Here is a 20,583-nt window from a genome sequence, read left to right on the forward strand (position 1 = left end):
TTACAAAGTTAAACCTAAGAAATCTCATCTATCTAGAGAATTCTAGCTTTTATTCTTGGCACCTCCACTCTTCCCTTCTTCCCACAAAAGTAATCATTATTTAATTTTATAGTTGATGGTTTGTTTTTCTTGTAAATGTGAGCACGTTGGGCGTGTGTGTGTGTGTGTGTGTGTGTGTGTATGACACTGAATACACTTTCTTAGATAAGCAGTAGTACTTGATTTTATTTATTTATAGTGGACTATACATTTTTCTCCACTCCTCCACACCCGATATTTAGGACTTCACTCATCATATCATATAGGGTTATTCCTCATTCCTTTTTATAGCTGCCTATTCTCCTTTTTGTAGATCTGCCACAGTTTATTCAACCTTTCCCTTATAATAAACATTCTATAGGTCTCCATCTTTTGCTAAAACAAAGAAAGTTTCTGTGTATACCTGCCTTGTGCGTATTCCTTGCAGTACATGCTCAAAGTAGGAATTACTTGGATCAAAGGGTAAATGCACATGTAAATTTGGTAGATATTGCCATATCCCCCACTGTAGATATTGTATCACTTTTCATTTCCACAGACACTATTTCCCCATGGTCTCAACAACAAAGCCTGTTGTCCACTTTTAGATTTTGTCAAGATGTCAGATAAGACAATATATATCACTGTATTTTAAAATTGTTATTTATCTCATTATTACTCAATTTGAGAATCCCCTTAAATGATTAAGGTCAATGATCTTTCCTTTTCTGTAAAATATGTGTTCATATCTCTAACTCATTTTTCTAAAGAAGTGTTGGTACTTTTCACTATATTCTTCCCTTTTTTTTTTGAATATTGCTTTTGTATATATCAACTTTTGTCAGGGATATAACCTATAATCACATAGAAGTTTCTTTGCTACATTTAAGTCTTCATCATTAATGCTACTGAGAAGCAAAGAAAGGCAGACATTAATGAACACCCACTTTCCAGAACATAAGCTCAACTAGAGTTCAAAAGTGAAGAGGTGTACCTATAAAGCCTCAGAGCTTATGGTTGCTTAAATTTATGAAACAAGACATGTTCAGTCTTCCAGGTAAAATCACAGAAATTCCTAAGGGAGAGTCCAAATTCCTTCAGTTTATATTTTTATGGGATTCTTGAAGTAGAGAAAATAATGTTGTACCATGTTTTTTTTCCTCTCTTTCCTTTGGAAGATTTACCTATGGGGGTGGGGGAATTACAAAGGACGGAGTCAAATGCTTGTAAGAAGAGAGAATAATTGAGAAGCACGAATGTATCCATAGGTCTGTGAAATGACCTGTGTTACAGTGACACAGAAAAACAGAACTCCCAGGTAAAATGCTATTTATTCTCAAGCAAATAGACACAAATGCACCTGAAGTTTCCAACCTCATTAATATAGACAAGCTTTTTAAAAGTTAGATAGAAATTTTGAGTGAACACTGGGAAGACAAATCCCTATTAGATTTCTCATCTTGGTTCAGGAAGGAGATTGCTCTGATTTCACTGATCTCAATATTTAATAAAAAAATGTATTTCTTGCTTTATCAAAATTGGAGGAAACAAAACAATCGTGTTATCTGAGGAAGGCCTACTAACCTTCTTTGTTGGCCTGGGTAATCTCATGGATTGAATCAAATGGTGTTTGGGATTAAGAATGATGCTGTTTCCCAAATGTAATGTGCTTTTTAATGGAAGTTTATTCCACTGTATGATGGATGGAATATGAAATTTTCTCAAGGACTCAGATTGCATTTTCCTGCAAAGGCTGTATGACACAATATGCAAATTTATAGAGGATGCAACTTAGAGAACCATGGACGTTTTGTTTGTTTGTTTGTTTTGATCTGAACAGGAAGTTGGAATTTTCTGTTCTAACCTCTTAATTATCAACAAAAATAAGTCCAGGGGGTCACATGTTGTGGCCCTAAGATTAGTGTTATTAATTGGATGAGCAAAGACAGAAGTTAGCTCACTTAGTTCCAGGACCTTGTGATTTACTCCTATAACAAGCTGCTTCTCCTAAATAACGTCAATTGTTATAAGAAAACACATACATCAGAGCCCCCCCTTTGCCACAGATCTAACACGGATAATATTAGCATACTTCATATGGACCGCCAGTAGTTTTGTATTTACTCTCAAATTAAAAAAAAAAAAATACAAGGTTCTGCATTTTACAGGTGGGGTCCAGAGGGATAAGACATTGATAAATCCATGCAGGAGTTGGAATTAAAAATCCAGGCCTGACCAATTCCGATTCTCCATCCCACCTGCAACCTCATCACCGTTTAAGTTGGATATTTTCTCTCAATCTTGAGACTCAAGGGCAGCAGAGGAAAGGTCGTGCACAAAGTAGCTACTAAGATATCCCTGAACAAAGGCACCTTACAATTGAACGATCTGCTGTAAATCGCCATAGTCTGTGTCTGCAGAGGCCCTCTTGCTCATCTGTCTTCATTAGTACTTCTTAAGACATCAAAAGGGTTTCAAGAAATGCTACAGTTAACTCAAAAGAGAACTAAACGTAAACTTTTCACTAGTCAAGTCTTCAAAGGCATCGTGTCTGAAGGTGACATATGTGTGTATGTGGTTTTCACAGCACTGTAGACATTCATATATCCAGTACCAGACACACTGTTGGCCCCTTCATGATAAATGCTTAGGATCTGGCCATAGCTCCAAAACACTCCAGAATCCAGTGCCTCCCTAGAGTTCAACATGCCTAGTTTGCTTTATTATCAATAGTGTCCTAACCCCACTGCTAACAAACTCTGACAAAATAACTTTTTAAGCTCAAAATGCTTAAAATCAGCTAAATTCTACCCTTAAGGCTGTATGCACCTGCAACTTCTCTTGTGATGTACGGTTAGAACTGTGAGCGTGAATATATCGAGCACAGCTCAATGGCTCAATTTGACGTAGGTTGTGGTGAACTTTTTGCCATGGTTTTATGTCCCAGATACTAGAATGGGAAGTTGCAATGCTTTAAATAGAGCACAGGCCTGAGACCACAGAGACTTGCTGACAAATCAGTACTCCCTATGACCTCAGGAAATTTGCGTCAACACTTTGAACTTTCTTCTTCTTATCTCTAAAATTAATGAGGTTTTCTATTCCTTGAACTTTTTTTTCCCCCTTTCTATCTATTTGATTTACTTTTTAAGTTCTTGGCTCACATGCTCCAGTGTCAGAGAGGTCTTCCTCCAATTTCTGTTCAAAATAGCATGTTGTCCTTATGTGACTGTCTATAGTCTGCTTCCTTGATTGATGTTCAATATTACTTGTCATCATCTGAAATACCACATATTTCACTTGCTTATTGTATATATCCTCGATTGGAATGTAAGTTTTATGAGGGGAAGGACTTTTTTCTGCTTTGGTCACTGCTTCATGCTCAGCATTTAAAAAACCTCATATAGGAGCACCCAGGTGGCTCAGGCGGTTAAGCGTCTGACTCTTGGTTTCATCTGGGGTCATGATCTCACGTTTTGTAGGATCAAGCCTCGGGTCCAGCTCTGCACTGATGGTACAGAGCCTGCTTGGGATTCTCTCTCTCCTTCTCTCTCTACCCCTTCCCCGCTCATGTGTGCACTTTCTCTTTCGCTCTCTTTCTCTGTCTCAAAATAAATGAACATTGTAAAAAACAAAACAGCTCATATATTGTACAGCAAATCTAATAAAATTATGTAAAATAGGAAAAATTGGGGTGACTGGGTGGCTCAGTCAGTTGAACATCCAACTCTTGATTTTGGCTCAGGCCATGCTCTCATTGGTTATGACTTGGAGCCCCACACTGGTTCTGCACTACAGTACAGAGCCTGCTTTAGGATTTTCTTTCTCTCCCTCTCTCTCTCTGCCTCCCCTCGCTAGCTCTCTCTGTCTCTGTATTAAAATAAACAATAAATAAATAAATACTTGAAAAATAAATAAATAAAATAGGGAAAATAATATCCGTTTTGCAAGGATTCTGAGAGAACAAAATGCAATGGTTTGTCTCACAAATATTATCATGCAACACTGTTGCATGCATAAGACTTTTCCAGCTGCTAGGATCACAGAGGTTAAAATAAAGTGGCTTTGGTCCCAGACTCCATTGACCTGAAGTTTTAACAGGTATACTGTGACATTAAAATACAAGTTCCACCATAAATTATTTATATTTATATGTGCTGCAAGGTGGAAATAAATGGTAGAAGGAGAATGTATGGCAGGGGGACAATGATCTAGATCAGGGAAGGGCTCACAAAGGAGCAATGTTTAACTTGAGACATCAGGGATAAGTGAGGTTTCAGGAATGAAGGGTTGGAAGGAACCATCACCTACAATGAAAAGCATGTGAAAATGCACCGAGATAAGAAGAAATGTGTGTATTTGGTGACCAGAAAGAAAACCAGCATGGGTGGCGTCAAGAGCATGGGGACAACTGTCTCTTGAGTTGAGACCAGAAAGACAGGAAGCTGGGGGACATTCATTAAAATATCTGGGCGTAGTGGCTGCCCAACAAAATAATCAATATAAATACCCAAATAATACCTTAAAATAATACCTTAAAATAATCAATACAAATACCCAACACCACAGCTTCACAAATTCAGAAGAAAGTAATCTTAGAAAGATTTCTAGGGTAGCTGTGGAGTGTGACAAAAATGACCACTGTCCAGTCCAGAAAACAGTAGTCAATCGAAGAAGTTCAAATAGAAAAAAAAAATGTAGAAAATGGTTCACATAGTGATGGCAGACCCAAGAAAACAAGAAGGGGCTTTCCCATTAACAAAAACAGGAAACCACCACTGCTAAAAATGGAGGTCCCCAGAGAGGAGACAGCATTCGATGAAACCTGGTGGAAACCAGACTGCAGTGTGGTCATCTGGCACATCCAGTAGCCACAACAGAGGGCTTGCAGCCTCTTCTACAGAAGGCACAGGTGGAGGCAGAGAGAGAAGGAAATGTGTTCTTCCTTGCATCAGCCTTCAAATCACCTGTTTATGCCTCTCATTGGTGGAACCAAGTGGGAAGCCAATTGGTAAGGCTTCATGGGAGATGTAGTTTCTGTGATGAAGACAGTGGAAGAAATTCAGGGAAGGAGGCTGAGAGCAATCTCTCAAATAACCCCTACAAAATCCTCTTTGTAATAAAAATAGGGATGCCAGTTCTAGCTTCCTGCTCATTAGGGGCTACAAGTACATTTTTTAGGCTGCACCCCATCTCTATAACAGTCATGAAAACACATGCTGTACTACACAAGTAAAATAACTGTTTCTAATGTAATGGTATATAAGTGCTGTACACAATGCAGTAATACACACATTAATAAGCCATACTGAAGAATCCGTTAGTTCTCTCCTAACTAAATGCAAGGTCTTTAGAGGTTTTTTTTTTTTTTATCTTTCTTTAAAAATGACTTTACTTAAATCAATTGATAATTAATGAACATTCATAAAGGTCTGAACTTTCATATATATATATATATATATATATATATACACACACACACATACATTATCTAATTATCTAATATATTGTCTAATATATATGATATCTAATATATAATTATATAGTATATATACATGTATTATATATATACATATATAATCTCTCTCTCTATCTATCTATTTATCTATCTATCGGTCTATCATCTATCTATTCCATTGCTGCCTTATTCATAGATAGCTACTATTAACGTAGTGATATAGAGAAGATCATTGACATTCCCAAATTTATATAATTCTAGCTATTTGGGTATAATACAAAAGTATCCTGACTAAATAATTGTAATTTCCTGGGACATGAGTTTGAATTATGTTATGATATGGGAATATATATATATATATATATATATATATATATATATATATGTATATATTTTGTCATGGACATTAACTAATCCCTGATGTGCTTATTTAAATATGATAATTTATTTTTTAACTATTCGATGTTAGAAACAGAGTGATAGTAGATAAATCAATTTTTAAAAAGTGAAGCTTGAGTTTACCGTAGCAAATCTAGTATTTTCTCAATTGATGCAACGTGAACAAAATTTTGAAAATCGGTTCATGTTGCATGAGGAGAAAAAAGAAACAAAAGATTTCCACTGAAATACACTTTGGAGCTAAGCCAAGATCTAGTTTAAAAGTTTCTTTATGAGTTGATACTAATCAGGTACTAATCCTAATGAATGTGTGGTTAAGCCATATTTTCTAATCTTTTTATATCCATTTTCATTTCTAAGTTTATATAGTTGGGATAATACTACATATACATAATTTTACTTACATGAATGTGCTATGAAAATGGTAGATTTTAATTTAAATTATCATGACTCATTTTCTTAAATAAGATTTTCCCCTCAGGTCTTCAGATTATACACACTTAACAACTAATAGTTTCAGATCAATTTTGAGAATAGGCACCATGATCAACAAAGGTTTCTTCTTGAAAAAAGAAAAAAAAAAAACCATCTTGCTGAAAGCTGAGCTTTATTTTTAGCCAAATGAGAAAACATTTCACAGAGTATTTACTGAAAACAATCAATAAGTCCCTAGTAGGTGTAAGTCAATATATATCAAGTCAAAAGCACACTATTACGTGGAAGTCGATATGTTTTACCAAACATATGGAGAATTTACATTGAAACAGGCCACTGACATTTTCATTCCATTATTACCTTTTTTTTTCTTTTTTGGTAGTATAATATATAGCATCTCAAACAAAATTATGTGTCTAAATCATTCAGCAAAAATTGAATTTAGCCAACTTTCTTCTTTTTAATTTTTTAATGTTTATTTATTTATGAGAGTCAGAGAGACAGAGCACAAGCTGGGGAGGGGCAGAAAGAGAGGGAGACACAGAATCCGAAGCAGGCTTCAGGCTCTGAGCTGTCAGCAAAGAGCCCGACGCGGGGCTCAAACCCACTAACTGTGAGATCATGACCTGAGCTGAAGTTGGACACTTAACCAACTGAGCCACCCAGGTGCCTCTTATTTAGCCAACTTTCAAGAAAATAATACTTACTTTCATTGGCTCCAAAAAGCCTTAGAGATTAAGTTAGTCCATCAGCATTCTTTGGAGTATCCCTTTATTCTCACCTTGACTTCCACTAACCATGGGGAGAACAATGGATTTGAGACTTTAGAACCACACTACTGACCTCACAGTATAACACTGTGGTCTTAAATAAATGATTTAACCTCTTTGAGCTAAGGGCTTTGAGTTCTTTCTTCTTTTGCACCCAATCCCTAATGTGACTAAACACCCAAAAAACTGTAGCTTATACTTTTCTGTCAACTAAACATTTTCTGATGCGGACTACTATGTGAGAAGGAAAGATCTTGTGTCTATATACAACTATGTTTAACCTACTGTCTCACTGATAGGCACCAGACCTTGGCCATCTTTTCTGACTGTTGTCTGAAACACAGAGACTGCACTGAAGGGTCATTGCATGGCAGTGGAAGAAAAGAACCTTTCTGGGAGAGCAACAGAACTCACGGGCCAACCGGGACTTGACTTGATCAAAGCTAATATCCATCACATTCCTATATTATTGTATCTTGTTTATTAAACCAAATGTAACTCATTTTCATTTGGATATTAAAGAGTTGTAATTTTTGTTATTTGGAAACTGAAAAGAAGATGATACATATTCTTCAGGCAGAAGATAGTCTGCATTACCCTCAAAACAGGACTCCTTCTGGGAAAGTACGGTAGGCAACCGAGCCTTTGATCTCCTAGGATGCAGGATCTTGACAATAAGACAGGAAGTGGAGGTAGGGTACCATGTTGCTGGCCAAATCATTCTATTCTTTCAAAGAGACAAAGATTAAGAGGATACAGCATGACTGTGCTGCATTCTGGAAGGCAAATCCAAGAAAGGTGCTATGGAGACAACGGGTGGAGTGGTGAAGGTTTTAAAAACCCAGAATGATTTCATGGAAGTTCTTGGCCTGGATTCCAACAGAGTATGGAGAGTTTCAAGACAGAGATAGAGGAAAGGAATATTAGTGGCCAACAGCAAGGATATGAGTGTGCTATGGTGACTTTGTGGGAATGCAGATAGTTCCATTTCACTGACTCTAAATGATTAAAGAACAGTCATACACAAAGCTGAGGAAGTAGTTTTCACAGGAGAAAAAAAAGCTACCTAAAAAGCTCTAATAATGTTTTTCAATTTACTATAAAATGATAGACTCTGGATTGTTCGTATGTCCTTGATTTGGAATAAAAAAAAACTACAAAACACTAGCATAACCTATGTAACTTGATCATTCTTTAAGGAAGATGATCTTGACAATTGTGTAAAAGTGTTTATATAAGGGAGGAGAGAGAGAGAGAGAGAGAGAGACAGAGAGAGAGAGACAGAGAGAGAGAGAGAGAGAGACAGAGAGAGAGAGAGAGGAGAGAGAGATTGGTTATGAAACTGATCAAATATTTTAGGCTGATGTCTCCTAAAATGTGTTGGAAGGAACTCCAATTATATAGAATTTTAATAAGTGTAAAATTTTACTAAGGGTATTAGGAAAAATAAAGTGTCTATAGTCATAGGTTTAAAAAAAAAAGACAGACCTAAATAAAGTAAAACAGATTTCCTCATCATAAGATATCTAACAGGCTAATGGGCACAAAAATATTGAGGAAGAGCTAATAGGGTGTGGTTTCCCCAAAATTGCTTGACTATGACAATTCCCTTCAAGGAAGCATCTTGCAGAATCATTGTTCACAAATCCTAGTTTGCAACATGTTGGTCTCTGCAGTAAGGTCCTCACTGTGCTCTTAGCTCCTGGAAAAAGTACAGTCCTGTGGTGTTAACCTTTCTAGCCTTAGTTTCTAGAAGCTTGTATAGGATGAGTCCTCCAAAAATATCTATTTAATGGGGTTGGCAGGATTAAAAATTACCATTACTTTTCTACACTTCTGTATTCTCAAATCATTGCTTTTTGGGTTTGACTATTCAGCAATTCCAATTTGGAAGATAGGCTTATAGGAAAGACGTTAGAGATGCTGAGTCTTGGGCTGTCATAATCTTCCCAAGTACTGTCCTGTTTCATCTAGAACCTAAGTCAATTTGTGTCTAAAAAGATCTTAAAATATCTTTCTTTGTCCAAGAGCCATATTTGTCCACCATGAATGAGCTGGAACATACTGGTGCTATAACAGTGAAGGATGAATAATAAGGCAAAGGAAGACAACCTGATTTATTAGAAAAACAGTCTCAGAGCTACAAAAGCTTTCTTGAATGCTAGTGTTCCTACTTACAAACTTATTTTATTTCAATTTTAGTTTTTATTTTCCATTTAAAAAATATGGAACTCATAATATTGATGGAGTATGGTGTTTGAACATATTAAGTGGCCTGGTACACTTGACGTTCTCAGTGTTGTGTCTGGGTCTCAAAACCCTCAGTAAATGGATCTAAAATGACAATTTAGAGGAGCTAGAGAAATTCTAGAATCAGACCTGGCCAGGAAAAAATAACAAAATTATAATCATACTGTTAGCAGGCTGATGAGATGCTGAATGCCATTCATGCAAAAAACAAAACCAAACAGTGTAGGCTCAGGAAGAGGATGGTTGGTTGGTACTGTTTTATCCTAGGTAGACAGAATTTTTATACAAAACCATTTAATGTTTAAGAAAAACAAGCTGCTGGGGCCTCTGGGTGGCTCATTCGGTTGACTGTCCGACTCCAGCTCCGGTCATGATCTCCCTGTTTGTGAGTTTGAGCCCTGCATAGGGCTCGCTGCTGTCAGCCTGTCAGCCCAGAGCCCACTGCAGATCCTCAGTCTCCCTCTCCCTGCCCCTCCCCCACTTGCACTCTCCCAATTAATAAATAAATATTTAAAAAAATAATAAGCTGCCACTTGTTGGCTAGGTGATGTACTAAATGCCCCTTCTCAGCCAATACTTAGAACAATCCTATGAATTAGATTATGTTTCTAGCCAGCATGATGTTTTTGGAAAACAAAAATGTATATTTGTGTTTTGTAACCAGATGACTCCCAATTTACGGCAGTAAGCATAAAGGGCCCACGCAGAGTCCATTTGAAGGAAGAGGAATTCGTTGTGGCTGCAGCAGAGGTTTTGAGGGAAGAGTAAAAGAAGAGATAAAAATGTAAGAGGTCATGAAGGACTGAATTTTGGATAGATTCTAATCAGACTGTGGAGGGAATATAAGTCAGGTCCAGACCTGTGCGCTTACTCCTGCAGTGAAGGCACAGCTATGAAGGGATCCTTAACTGGAGAAAAAACAATCGGACAGTGATTTTCTTTAGAACACTTGATCTGATAATTGTCGTTTATTTGCAGTGATTTGATCAGATCCAATGGATATGCTTCCCGGCTTCACATGGAAATTGTAACCTCAAGTTCAGGAGCTGCTCTTCCTCTTGCACTTATCACATTTGCAATTAATTTTTAGAAACTGTAATCCAAGTGAGTTGTTCAGAGTAGGTGTTCTGGAGCCTGGCCACCATGAGCTGCCCTGACTAACTTTGTGAGGTCACAGCAGTTTTCTTATCTGCAAAATGGGGACACTAATGTAAGGCTACATTAGCCAACAGGTACTATAGAAGTGCCTAGCACACAGTAAATGCTCAGAGAGCTTTTAGCTCATATTTGGTTTCTAGTATTGCAATCCTGGAATTTTTCTAGTCAACCATTAGCATTTCCACAAGACTTTCTCTTGGGGAAATTTACCTCTCTAATAGGCTGTTGAATTTGAACTTTATGTCTTTATTCACACTCTCATAATTTGTGTTTTAAGAAGAGATACATTCTCAGAAATACCAGAATTCTGAAGCTTTTGAGATTTTAAAGGTATAATTTAAATATTTTTGTAGCATTTTGATCTCCTTATTTTTATTCTCTTTTCCCCATGTACTTGCATTTCACCAAATTACCTTCACTTCTGTCTCAAAGCTTCAGAATTCTGCTAATTTAGGAAATTAACTCAGCAGTCATACCCCTGAGTGTCCTGAGAAAGCACAAAAACTATGCAACCAGTCTTTATTTTCTGACCTGAAAGCCAAAAAAGCTGTAATTTGATTATTTTCTTTTATCGGAGGCACGGTATTTGCAATAACCCTCTTTGCTACATGGCTGTTCATGATGACTGTAATCAGAAAATCACATCAGGTCACTCCGGGGGGAATGTCGCTTTTGTATCTCAACAGGTGTATCTCAACATGCACCTTCTTCACTCTTGCCTTGGCTCAAGGTGCAACGGTGAGCGGAGTCCCTTAGGTGTTTGGTTCCCAAATTGTGCGCTGTTTTCTAGAATTAGAGTCAAAGGGAAGTGAAGCAGTTTGGGGCTCACTGATCTGCAGAGCTGTGTCGCTTTCCCTGCGTACCTAAGAGAGTCAAAAGAAGCTTCAATTTGAATTCTTTTGAATGGAAATGTGTGTAAGGTGAAAAATATAAGGCATCACCCTGCCTTTGTGAACACGGTTCACTCTTTTTCTGAAGACGTTTGAGGTCCTTAAGAATATCTGTTATTCTTGTCTGTGCTGTGTGGATACACTGAGCTGTCCAGGGAGGTTTGCCTCAGACTGGATGGTCACTACTGATGTGCTTTTGAAGTCCATGGGTCTACTTTTCGTTTGTTCATTTGTTTAGTTATTTTTCCTCTTTATCAGATTTTCCTCTTAGCTTTCTTCCCCTTTTGCCTTTTTATCTAGACCACCAATAAGCAGTCCTGTGTACCCCACACTCATCCCCGCTGCATTTTAACTTATGCTGCTAATAAATTATTCCACAATCTGGGAAATGCAATAACCAAGCTCCTAGAGTTATATCAGACAGGAAATAAAGCCTCTAAATAAAGACTTTGAGAGTTCTACTTTGAGTGGTATTTGGTATTTGTTTCCTCCTTTTTTTTTTTTTTTTTTTTTTTTTTAGCATTTATTCATTTTTGAAAGGCAGAGAGAGACAGAGTGTGAATGAGGGAGGGGCAGAGAGAGAGGGAGACAGAGAATCCGAAACAGGCTCCAGGCTCTGAGCTGTCAGCACAGAGCTTGACGCGGGGCTGGAACTCACATACAGTGAGATCTTGACCTGAGCCAAAGTCGGACACTTAAATGGCTGAACCACACAGGCGCCCCCTTGATAAGACATTTTAAGGTACTGCAGATGTACCCGAATCTCCATCATATGCCAAATTCTATGTCCCCTGACATAGTAGCAAAGCAATTAAACAAAGCAAGAATGGTGCATCTTCTACTACATTCTTTACGCTGGATCCAAACCTTGGGCAATTTCTAGGTGCTTATTCTTTTACTTGGGCCCCTTCTTTCTAGAATTTTCAGTGCCCTCTGTTTTTGAAAGCTTAGATCACCAGAGTCTTGATTCAATAACACAATCAAAATTGCCCTTCAGTGGTTATTTTATCAACCACCACAATTTGCAGCCTGCCTCTTTTAAAACTCTTCAGAGTTCTCCAAGTCTGTGTATTCTGAAACTATTTTCTAAACAGTCAAGTATTTTTCCAGTGCAAATAATTTTTAACCAACATTACAACAAAAACATCTTTATTTGCATTGAAATTGCTAGTAAAATTGGTTTCACAACAAGTAGCAATAAAATAATCTAAGATAATAGTTTTATTTATTCATTTTTTTTTCTATTTCATCCATATTTTATTTGAGTAAGCATTGTATATTGTAACTTGTTACTCATCACATTATACATTTTAACACTGGAAGTTTGACTCAAACCCTTTGGATTCCAATGTACCAAGTATATTAAAGTCTATTCAAGTCTATTTAAAAGTAAATGAGATAATTAGATAAAGCAGCCCAATGTTTGGCACATAGTAAAGACTTAATGAATAGTAGTTATTTTTATTAATATCATTATTTCCTCTTTAATATCATTATATGAGCAACCATGAGTCTTAGTCTCTACTCCATGGAAAGGACAGGGGAGTTTAGAAGACAAGCCAAATATCGAGAAGATTCATTTATGTGACAAGTAGATTTAAATAGAATAAAGAGAATACCATATTGAAAACAATAGTTCATGGTTAACTCTTGGAAATCTCATAAGATGGAAGCAGAAATTAAAGTAGATAGGAACCTATGGATAGGCATTTTTTCTGAGCGTTTCCTCCTTACTTCACATAATCATCGAATTGGTTAAAATTTATACTATTTTTCTAGATGCTAAAACTGAAGCTCAGAAATATTAGAAAAGTCACACAGTAAGAAATTTAACTAAAACTCAGATTTGTCGTAAGCCCAAATCCCAAGCCCTAACTTAGTCCTGAAGCCAGAGCCCACATCTGAGATGACAGAGTGACCAATCCGTGCAAATGCCTGGTCAACTTTGCGGTGCTACATTGTTGGTCTTTTCTGTATCTCAGCCCCATCTTTCCATGTGCCAACACACAGGGTGCCGCTAACTGGAGCATGGGGAAAAGTTGTTTAATCTGTAACAGCATCAAGTGGGCAATGATTGGGTATAAATCACCAAAAATGGCAATCCCTCTCTGATATAGATTTCTCATTGGGTACAGAGGCAATCTTAGTTTCAACTAAACCAAGATCATTTATGTTGAATGATGAAACACTCACTCTGGAAAAATCTTCAGTATGTCACTAAGCTGAACGATTAAAATGTTACCAAAACAACCCACGATAAAGTCCCTCATCTCTCAGTTGCCTTTCTATCTACATCATCCCCCACCATAGAGTGTCTTGTGAGACACTGGCTTCATGCTCAAATGGCACCTGCTCAGTGTTTCTTTACAATGAGATTCCAGCAATTGAATGGGTGAATATGCATGAGATGTAGCAATTTTCAATTGTGTGTGTGTGTGTGTGTGAGGAACACTTACTAACCATTGTTAAGGAATTTATATTCTATTTTTAGGGGTAGGGAAAACCTACATTTGACCTAAGTGATTTGATATTTAAAACCTTCACTCTTGTTACCATTCTATTGTGTTTGGATGCTTTCTACGAGGGTATTCTAGTAATAGTTTTGAAGTTGGTCACTTTAGACTATTTCAGGTCAAAGGGGAAAGACACAAACGCAGCAAAAACAACTGAAGTGATCAAAGTTGCAAACTGAAGAGGGATTGAGCCCAAGCTAGAGTTGAGAACATAGAGGTAAGCAATCACAGCTACAGTCACAGGAGGTAGACAAATGATCACTGATTTTTTTTTATTGCACATCCTATCAACAAAACAAATGCAAGCATCTCCAAAAATATGCACTACTGTCAAGTTATATTATATGTATTATAAAACAAATAAAATCAACAAGGTTTAGATTTGAGCTAAAGATGAAGTAAACAATGTTTAATATTTTACCACTGCTTTTGCTTTCTATTTTCATTAGCTAGTCCTTTAAGACACAGAATATACTAAAAGCAAAGTTTAATATTCATAGTAATGAACATATATTTGTATTTCAGTCTTCTAGATAAATTTGAAACTTGATACTCTTCAATGTGATTACGTCAGGAACTAGAGGGTCATCACCTCTGCGTTTTCTTGTCATTTGCTTATGCTTATATTTTAGCCTTATTTAATCCAGTCTTTTGGCACAAATATGTTTTGTGAGGCTTTGTATATGTCCAAACTCAATAATATATTCTGCAAATCTACTTAGGGCACAGGGCTGTGACTGGGGAGGAGGAGGGAACCATGACTGAGCCCTCTGCACTGTAGACTGCCCTTTCTACTGAAATGTTTCACTTATCCCATGTGACCCAGAACTGAAGGGCAGAGGAATACAGGAGTGCCATTGGCAACCTATGTTAACTGTTGGTTGAAATTATTTTCCCTTCTATTATTTGGCTTAAAATATAAACATAAAGTGATGTCCTAATATTTCCTTCCAGTAAATAAACAAACAATCTTAAATTCTCCCTAAGACATTATGACATTATGGTGGGCTGACAACGGCTTCTAAATATATGTCTGCATCATAACCTTAGGAATTTGTGAATGTCATCTTATTTGGAAAAATGTCTTTGCAGACATAGTTAAGTTAATGATCTTGAGATGAATAGACTATCTTGGATTATCCACATGGGCACTAAACACCATTACTTGTGTTCCTGCAAGAGAGAAGAAGAGATATGAAGCACACACACAGAGGCAGAGGCAATGCGACCTCAGGGGCAGAGACTGGAGTGATGTGGCCACAAGTCAAGAAATGGTGACAGCTGTCAAAAGCTGGGAGAGGCAAGGAGCGGATTGTCCTCCAGAGTCTCTGGACAGACAGCAGTCCCACCAACATGATGATTTAAGACGTTCTGGCTTCCAGAACTGTGAGCAGAATAAATATGTGTTGTGTTAAGCAATTAAATTTTAGCTAACTTGTTATGACAGCCATAGAAAACTAATACTGGTATCAAACGTAAAAAGAAAGTCTACTAGTTTCGAAATAAGAATGAGTAAACGTGGACAGCGAGGGCTCTGATTTAATGACTTTTCAGCAGGCCTTAGGATAAGACCTTATGGAGGGTTTGGCAAGATGGGACTGGTTCCTAAAAGGCCCAAGAAACAAGCTTCTACATCCTGTGGATGAGGTAGACACAAAGGCACCTTGTATGTATGGAAGATTTTATTGGAGAGCTTAATGTTCTTGTCATTTTATTTCTTTCTCACAAAAGGCGTCTCAAGTTTGATACACTTTCTCCTTCTTATGAGGAAGAAGTGAAGACTCAAAGTTACCAAATAATGACTCTATGGTCGAAGTGTCTGTGAATTCCAGCATTGGACTTATGCCCTGGGTCTTCTGATTCCAGGTCCAATGTTTGGATGACAAAAAATCAATAGCCCTTGGTTTCCTCAAATCCCGTGTCTTTGTAGGCCTATTGTAGACCCCTTCTATGAATGAATGTATACATTTATGGTAAATGGAGATGGGAAGACATGCTTTCATCCTGACTGGCAGAGCTTCCTCATATTACAGAATGTCCACATGATTGGCATTAACTCATGTAATTCCCTACTCTGAAATGAACCAAGTGTATGCCACTGCTATCTACTCCAATCAAGAAGAGTTAGCACAATCATTTAAAAACATAAGCCAGGATCTTTCAGGCTTGCATTGCACTATATAAAACCAAAAGTGGCCTTTAATATTCTAAGAAGCCTTGACTCCGTCTCCAAATCCTAAAGATACAACATACTTTTTGATATTTCTCCCAGTGTGCTCTCATTAGCTAGTGAATAGAAAACATATAGTTTTAAGTACTCAAATGAGCATTCTGCTGTCATTTACTTGTGAGCTCAGCTATAGTTTTCAGAAAAGATAATGCATTCCTCCATTTTCATTTGAGGGATATTATGCTGGATTTCCCAGAGAGAAGTGAATGTAGTCATAGTGTGACAGATCCAAACAGAACACACTGGTGACGACAGATGTTGTAAAGGGCATTGGATTGGCAAAAAAAAAAGGATCTTCTTCACTCAATTACAGGATTTTATCACTTAGTCCCATCTTTGAATTAGTCCAACCTATCCTGACCCGGCACTTTCCCCAAACAATAGGGAGTGAACCTATGAAGGGCATGTGCTCTGGTCATCCTTATCCTGGGTTCCATCTGCTTGAATTACTCCCTTCCTGTGCTCGCTCCCATCCAGCCCAGTTCCTTGGTTGTCTCTCCTAATTAAAGACCCTCTTGTGTCCTCATAGTTGGAGGACCATGTTCAGTCTCTGTCTTTTATGTATCTCACTTCTTTCTGAAGATCTTGGCTCAGAATCACACCATCAGTCTGTCCTGCTGCAGACTGGTTTATGGTCCCAGGGAACCTGCTTTCTTGCTCCAGCATGCCGGTGGGTGATTTTTTTTCACCTACCTGACCCCATCGTACACAGATATTTGCAGTCCTGGGCAAATTTAGTCTTAAGGAGGTTTCCAAGCCCAAAGATTCTTTACCACCAGTCTGATTTTTTCTATTCCGATGCATATACTAAGTAATAACAGTTCAAATTCTAGTGAGTTCACAGTCTAGAAGGGGAGCAGGTATGTAAATATAAGAATTCATTGCCATTGGCGAATATGATAATGGAAAGAAAGCCAAGGCACTGAAGTCATAGAGAGAGAAAAGTGACTGACCACAGGGAAAGGGCAGGAGAGTCTTGTTGAAGAAATAAAAATGGGCTTCTTTTTAAAACACGACTAGGATTTTCTCACACAGGTTAAAAGAAGTTTACCCTGTTTGAAAGAAAAACAGAGTCACAGGCTCAGAAACAGTGAAATAGAGTGTCCCCCTGGGTAATTATCAAGCATTTGGCATTACTAGACTAGCAGCAAACAAGAAGACCAGAAAGACAGACTGGCAGCCTTGAGGGCCTCTTGGACCAGGAATTATGAAAGTCTTCCAAACATCAAAAATTGGATATAAAGCCACAAGAATGTTTTTTTTGAGGAAAAACAAAAACAAAAACAAAAAACTCAGGTGCTCTGGTTTTCAAAAATAGTTTTGAAAATCTCTCTTTCTAAGTCATCTAATAAATGAACAGAAAAATGTGTAACTCCATTTTATGAGGTGGGTAGTCTGATAGAAAGAGTGGTGCTCTCTTTCGTACCTCTGCTCTCTGGTGACTCTCAGCTGCAGAATCCTACACAAATGCAGCTAGGGAATGTGGTTCTTATATTCACTGTGCATCAGGGGCCCAGATTCTCTGTTGAAACTGTGATAGCTATGTTTCTGATATTCTGAGGTCAGAAACTGGAAATTGTCCATCTCTCTATCTAACCAGGGCCTGGCTTATGGTGTCTTCTAACCATTACTTGAGAGGTAAATGCCATTAGAAGCAGAATGCAGTCAACACCAACCATGAATTTCAAGGTTTGGGACTACAGCAACAGGAAATATTTCTGGATTTCAGTGGAAAGTGTATGTTCTCAGGTGTCAGACCCAGATTCAAACCTTAATTCTGACACTTACTGGATGTGTGCCTATCAGAAGTTTACTCAATCTCTCTGAGTTTTCAATCTCTTCAGATTTAAAATTGGGGATAGAAACCCACATACGGTTTTTGTTGTTTTTTTAAACCATGATAAAACATAGTATTATACTTAAGGGTGGCATAGCCTGGTGATGAAGAACATAAAGCCTCAGGGCATCTTATCAAGGTCCCAATTCCAACACTTCCACTTACTTGCTGTGCAATTTGGGACAGGTTAATTGCCCTGCTTTATCTTATACCCTTCATCTTTTAAAGTGGGAATAATGATGACATCTTTCTTTCACGCAAAGATTGTGTGTAGATACGATAAGTCAATATATGTAAATCACAGTCATGTGTTGGTTATAGTCATTGCTTAATAAATACTAGATATTCTTATTGTAAGGCACTTAGAATGTAATAAGTGGTTAATTAAATATAATGTGATGATAATGTGGGTTGAAAGACTTGAGGAGAAGTTTCTGGGAGCCTGAAGTGTCCTTGATCTCAGGATTTACAAGTTGGCATAGGACTTGTGGGGCATCTGTAGAGGAAGTGCAAAGCTGAACTGAGTTCTTGATTTACTGGGGAGCAAGAACCAACTGAACACCAAGCCAAACACCATAGACAAAAACTGCAGTAAAAATGAATAGCTTGTTCTAGAGGTCACATAAATGAAGAGATATGCTCAGAATGTATTGCCTACAGTGATTCTCTGAGGTAATAGAAAGGAGGAGAACTCAAGCCTGGCTGTGTATCTCATTTATAAAAGAATAAAATCAGAGTAGGAAGATGACCTCAGTCAGCTACTGAATTTCTATGGGCATCACCTAGTTATTTTTTTTTTAATTTCCAAAAGAAAGCACTGCTAGAGAAACAGAATTTAATGTTGTTAATAACAATAAAAGCACAATGTTGATATCAAGAGCTATGTTTATTGGCATAGAGCCATTTATACGTAGCTGGTGGAATGAGAAAAGAATACTAAAGAAGGCACACAATCATCTTACAAATCCATGTTGAGAAGCGACAGGACCACATTTAGTGGTAAGAAAACCTGGAAAGTGTAATTCGTGGACACTCAGCTGCCTCTCAGTGACTAGTTCATACAATAAATGGAGGAGAATGAACCACCTCCCCTGCTGCAGGTGGATCAAATGATATGGATGGAAAGGGAACAAAATGATCTGAGAACCACAATTAAGCCTTCATAGATCTTAAGCCTTCATTGTCCTGAGTTCCTTCCACGTGAATTGGAATATTGTTATTGACAAAAAATAATTCAATTTGGTATGAAATTGAAGATAAAGACCATTTGAATGAAGCATAGGACATTTAGTCTAAAACATATGTTCAGTCTAGAACATACAGGAGATACATAGTATATTGGGATGGAGTTTTCCAGTAGACAATTAGGTATTTGGGTCTATAACATAAGCAGCAGGTTGAATTCTATGGGTTCTAGCTATGGGTGTTACATTTAGGTCATTTGAAGTCATGAAAAATGGAAAAGTGGAAATTGGTGTACTAACTCAGATAAATTCTCCAGCTAAAAACAAACTTTCTAAAACCTGGAGTAAATTAAAAACAAAAGAAAGATCAAGGGAAGAGCATGGTTACTAGAACTCGAAGAGAACCATGGCAATAGTTATACAAAATAGATGCTTAATGTATTTGGACTTTAGATAGAGGATTTCAGGTGTGGCCACCCAATGTCTAGCAGTAAGGAGCAGAGAAGTGATTTACCAAATTGTCTCTGCTACCAAACTTCCAGTGTATCTCTTTGGGTATATCAGACTGAAAGCCAGACTGTAGTCCATAGCATCAACTTCTTAAGATTCAGAGAAAGAAAGGGAGTCTAAAAGTACCATTAGAGAATATTCAACAAGGAAAAAATACAAAACTGAGGATTAAAAAAATATACTTCCTGATGAGAAACAGATACAGTCACCGTGCAGGTAAAATGGTTGTATACTTATGAGCAGCAAAAGCATAGCCTTAAAACACATAAAGTAAAAAATGGCAAAACTTCAATTTGGAACAGATAAATACAACAATCGTAATGGACTATTTGAATAAATCTTGCCCAGTAACTGATAGAACAAGCAGAAAATAAAAAGAAAAAAATGAAAATTTGAAAGACATGATTATGAAATTTTGTCTGATTGACATATATAGAATATAGAACTCCCAAATGTCAGAACATACAATTTTCAAGGTGACAAATAACATTTACAAAAATTAACCACATAATGGCTAACATAAGCAAGTCTCAAAATGTTAAAGGATTTCGATCACATAGAGTATGTTCTCTGAACAAAACATCACTAAATGAAAATAATCTCCTTAACTTTGGCTAAGATATACACTTCCAAATAACCCAAGTCAAAAAAGAATTTTAAAAGATTAGAAAATCTTTGGAACCAAATGATTTTGAAAATAATGCATATCAAAAAACCATGGGATGCAATTCTGAAGAATAATTTAAGCCTCAAGAAGCATACATTAAAAAACAAAATTTGAAAATTGATGCACTATGCATTAATCTCAAAAAGTGAGAAACTGAGCATCAAATTAAAAACAAATGAAATAAAAACAAACAGTGTATCTCAGAGGACACAACTAAATAAAGAGCTATTCAGTGGTCATGAATTGAAACAAGTAATATTGTCA

The sequence above is a fragment of the Panthera pardus genome, unplaced genomic scaffold, assembly GCF_024362965.1.
Source record: "Panthera pardus isolate Hobbes unplaced genomic scaffold, ASM2436296v1 HiC_scaffold_10, whole genome shotgun sequence".
NCBI classification, from domain to species: Eukaryota; Metazoa; Chordata; class Mammalia; order Carnivora; family Felidae; genus Panthera; species Panthera pardus.